We start from the raw sequence: 5122 nt of genomic DNA, 5'->3' as shown, positions 1-5122 counted from the left end.
GACTGCGGCAAGGAGATGAGGGGCCATGGCCTCCGCACCACTTCACTCTGTGGGAGGCCCTGCCCCAAAGGGCGGGAGGGGCGACCAGCAGATGTGGCCTGGCCAAAGTCGTAGGGCTCTAGAGAAGTGCCGCCGGCCTGCCAGTCTTCAGGGGTGGGTGGATGTGCCCCTCAGCCGGGAGTGCACTCGCTGGCCACTGTACCGTGCCAACTTCCCTCCCCAACACCCTGCTTACAAAGGATCACAGAGATCATCCTTGCCTCACAGAGCAGGAAACCTAGTCTTGAAGGGCTCACTAACAGGGTCAAGGTCACCCAACAAGAAATTGAGCCAAAATGTGACCCACAGTCCTAACTGCTGAGTTTCCATCTATTTTGTTCCACATGGCTGTTCCTTCCACTGAGCTGCTGAAGGAAAAAAAAATTAAAATGTTCAGCCATGGAAGGAACACGTGCTGTTCAAAAGAGGGGTTTAGTTTAGGGTGAGTCCAGTTGGAAATATTAGAAACAATTTGGCAGGTCATTAAAAAAAGTGTATTAAATAAACAACTCTTTAAAAAAATCTTATCCCTACACTCTAGTATAATTTTAATTTTTCTCAAGAGCTAGAAATTCTTTTTTTTAAAAATTTGATGGGTATACACCCATGAAATCATCAACACCATCAAGGCCATAAACATCCAAAACCTCACAAAGTTTCCTCCCATACCCTTTATCTCATTATGTTGTGTGTGTATGGTAATAACACAACATAAGATCTACTTTCTTAGCAAATTTTAAGCATACAATGCAGGTTAGCTATAGGCACTATGCTGTATTTTATATACCCAGAACATATTTATCTTGAGTAACTGAAACTTTGTACCCTTGGACAAAATCTCCCTATTTCCCCCCCTCTCAGCACCAGGCAACCACCACTCTTCTCTCTGCTTGAATGGGTCTCACTTTTTTAGATTCCATGTATAAGTGGTATCATGTAGTATTTGTCCTTCTGTGACTAGCTTATTTCACTTAGCACAGAGTCCTCAAGGTTCATTCTTGTTGTTGCAAAGGCAGGATTTCCTTCATTATTAAGGCTGAATAATATTCCATTGTATGTATTTACCACATTTTCTTTATCCATTCATTTGTCAATGGATATTTAGGTTGTTTCCATGTCTTGGCTGTAATAATGCTGCAATGATCATGGGAGTGCAGATATCTCTTTGAGATCCTGATTTCAATTCATTTGGATAAACACCCAGAAATAGGATTGCTGGATCATACGGTAGTTCTATTTTTAATTTTTTGAGAAATGTTCACGCTGTTTTTCATGATGGCTGTACAAACTAGAAATTCTTTCTGTAAGATCTCTTTTCCATCCATTATCTACAGATTGATGGAAAATCCATCATTTTCCTCTCTCATTTTTTTCACTGTTTCTTTGGCTTCACGAGTTATTTCCAGAATGTGCTCCTCATAAACATGCTATCATTTCTGCAGTGATGACTTTCTATCATGTGGCGAAACTGCCTGAGTCACGGAGAGAAGCTGGCCGGGACTCAGGGTGGCAGAGAGGAGAAAGTCAGCGTCCAGAGCAAGGCCTGCCCTTGCGCCTTCTGCTCTGTGTTCTTTCTTCTTTTTCCATGATCCTCTTCACCCAGACTCCCAGATTCTTTTAGATTAACAGAAGGGCCCTGGCCCTTCCTTCATTAACTCTCTTCCCCTACCCTGGTCATCCCAGGGCTGGAAACTGACCCTGAACTTGTCTATTGAATCCCACAAGGGTTTTCAGGAGAAGCACTTCTGTTTAAAATGAAGTATCTGGCCATTGGCAGGTACAGGAAAGGGAATCATTTTTCTGTTTCTGAGAAAAGCCCTACTGTAATGGGAACAGACAACTAGGTGGCTCCTGACAGCTCTAGCCTGGTGAAAAGTGGGGACTTCTGGGAGGAGGAAAAAGAAAGAAACTGGAAATGTGAATTCAGTTCACCTCCACCCAAATTATTTAATGATCAGGACCTTTACCTTCAAAGGGCCTGAAAGTTATTGGCTTTCCTGACCAATGAGAAAGACAAAGGAGATGAGGCTAGCTGCACTTGTATTTCAAATGTTCCCCCAAAATACCTTCATTTTACAAGTGTGTGAAAATCCCTCCCTATCTACAATAAGGCATTATTCAAACCATATGTTTAAGTTTATGATTATTACAAGAGATGAAGAAAATGCTTCCAATTGTTAACTGCCTTTTAGAATTTCAGGGGTGCTGGGTTTTAAATTTTCCATTTATGTTCCCATGGAGAATTTAAAGAAAAATTTCTCCTAGGTAATGAGGTCATTTGATGAATGCTGCTAGTTTTTAAAAATAGCAATTTGGACTATTTAGAAATTTCCTAAGTAGACATCTTTAGTAATTGTGTTATTAAAATAAAAAAATTTAGAACTATGGAAAGAACATTAATGAAAAGTAAACATTGTTACAAGAATGACAATTTCTTTCTCCTTCAGTGTTTAGTATTTATTCATTTCTTATTAAAGTTGGAATTTTGAATATTACTTCAAAACTGTCTTGGGGGCTGGCCCCGTGGCTTAGTGGTTAAGTGCACATGCTCTGCTACTGGTGGCCCGGATTTGGATCCCCGGTGCGCACCGTCGGGGTGCGCCATGCTGAGGGGGTGTCTCACATACAGCAACTAGAAGAATGTGCAGCTATGACATACAACTATCTACTGGGGCTTTGGGGAGAAAAAGGGAAAAAAAGGAGGAAGATTGGCAATAGATGTTAGCTAAGGGCCAGTCTTCCTCAGTAAAAAGAGGAGGATTAGCATGGATGTTAGCTCAAGGCTGATCTTCCTCACAAAAAAAACCCCAGAAAAACAAAAAAACTATCTTTTCCTTTCTCTTCAAGCAATGTACTTGGTTTACCCAAATATTGAAAGTTACCTTGAAGGCAAATATTGAAACACAACAATTTTCATATTCATCTAAGGAAGAGGTTTCCCCAAATGTATAAGAAGTTAAAGAAAATGATTTTTCAATAATTGCCATATTTGAGCAGCTAAAGAAAAATAGTGTGACCTAAGAAAACCTTGCAGTAAATTCTTCAAGTGTTGCAGACACTTAAGAACATTTCAGGGGCCGGCCCCCGTGGCTTAGCGGTTAAGTGCGCATGCTCCGCTACTGGCGGCCCGGGTTCGGATCCGGGTGCGCACCGCTGCACTGCTTCTCCGGCCATGCTGAGGCCGCATCCCACATACAGCAACTAGAAGGATGTGCAACTATGACCTACAACTATCTACTGGGGCTTCGGGGAAAAAAAAAAAAGGAGGAGGATTGGCAATAGATGTTAGCTCAGAGCCGGTCTTCCTCAGCAAAAAGAGGAGGATTAGCACGGATGTTAGCTCAGGGCTGATCCTCCTCACAAAAAAAAAAAAAAAAAAAAGAACATTTCATCATATGAATGAGAAATTGTAATCAATTCCAGATTCAAAAATGCCAATCCCTGCTGAGAACAGATATCACTGTAGGCCAGGGAATTTGGCAGAAAGTTTAAAGTTCATTTAATTCATTCATGCGCCAAACAGAAGCAAACACATTTGCCATCTACCAGTAGCTCTGCCCATTCTCACCTTTCTCTTTGACTATAAGACTGTTCAGTGTTCCCAGCAAAAACCAGCCCCTCCTTCTGCATTAACTATTCTAGAATCTTGTTCCAGTGATTCTCCTCTCCTTCTCCATATTTGTTGGATCTTTTCCCCCCATCAACATACGAGAATGCTGATATTTCCTCTATCTTATAAAAGCCCCCCATTGATGCCACTTCTCCTTCCAGTTATCACTCACAAATTTCTCCATCTGTTTGCAGCAAAACTTGAAAAAAATTGTATAAATTCACTGTCTCCAATTTTCCTCCTCTTATTTTCTTAGGAAGCCAGTCAATCTTTTACTCTCATCATTTCACTGACACCACTCTTAGTAAAACAGTAGGATTCTGCAGCTGGTGGGTCAGGGAGAAACACTACGAACCAGGGGAAGGAAGGGTCCTTACAAGATCTGTCATGTCCACAATTTCACTGCTGTTTTATGAATGAAGTGTTTGGGGAGTAGACATTTCTCTAAAATATTTCTCACAATCTGCAAGCTTATTCTTGCACCACAGAAAAGCAGAATATGCCACAATCCACCTGGAGGCCCAGGCTTGCTGTGTGCAAAGGGCTGGGCAGTAGGCGGTGGAGACCTCTTCCTCCCTGCTGGCCCCACTTGGCAGGACCACATAAGGAATTCCTGTGAATAGGTGTAAAAAGCACTGTGTCTGAGCCAACACCTGTTGCCTCAAAAGGAAATGAACTCGGGCAGACTGCCATGAAGGGCTATGTAAACAGCTACTTTAGAGAATCCTCAAATCTTATTAGCTAGGTTCTGGAAGTACAACTTTTAGGTTTCCAACATTTCAAGGACCAGCCGTCAACAAAACTTAAGGAGAGAGAACTGCAGACAATCTGAAATATCTTCCCTATCTATCTACATTTCAGTGACTGAGTATCCTACAGCCATACAATGGAATACTACCTAAGTGTGAAAATGAATGGGGCCATTTCTGTCATAAAACATGATAGGAAATCATGTCCAGGATATATAAAGTGAAAAGAAACAAGTTATACAACCATATGTGTAGCATATACCAATTTTTAAAAAGTCCTTCTCTCACATGGTACTTCTGTTAGTTTTCCTCAACCTTGATTATATTATACTCTGGAAATTCTCTTTCATTCTTCCCTTAAAACTATAAAATCTTCCATGAAAACACTATGGCTACATGCAAGGCAACCGGTCACCTGAGGAAAGTGTATGCTGGTACAATGTAGATGTCCTCCACCTGCCACCTGACAGTGTCACAGTGTCTGCAATTTCCTTCTGTGAGTGACTCGGCCAAACAGAAAAAGACTGTGTATATGTGTCTGGATGCTGCATATGTTGTATGTGGAGAGAAAGGAAGTGTGGTAGATATCAACAACTTCACGTTGCTAGGAGGATCCAATCTGTTATTTCTTCAAGTTTCTGTGTTTAAAATTTTTCAAAATAAAAAGTTAGGAAAAGAAATAAATGTCGCCTGGATTTTAAGCACCTCAAAACTTCTTAACGTA

This window comes from Ceratotherium simum, chromosome 32, assembly GCF_057802395.1.
Source record: "Ceratotherium simum simum isolate JZ-2026a chromosome 32, ASM5780239v1, whole genome shotgun sequence".
Classification (NCBI taxonomy): domain Eukaryota; kingdom Metazoa; phylum Chordata; class Mammalia; order Perissodactyla; family Rhinocerotidae; genus Ceratotherium; species Ceratotherium simum.
Note: the sequence above shows the minus strand (reverse complement) of the source record.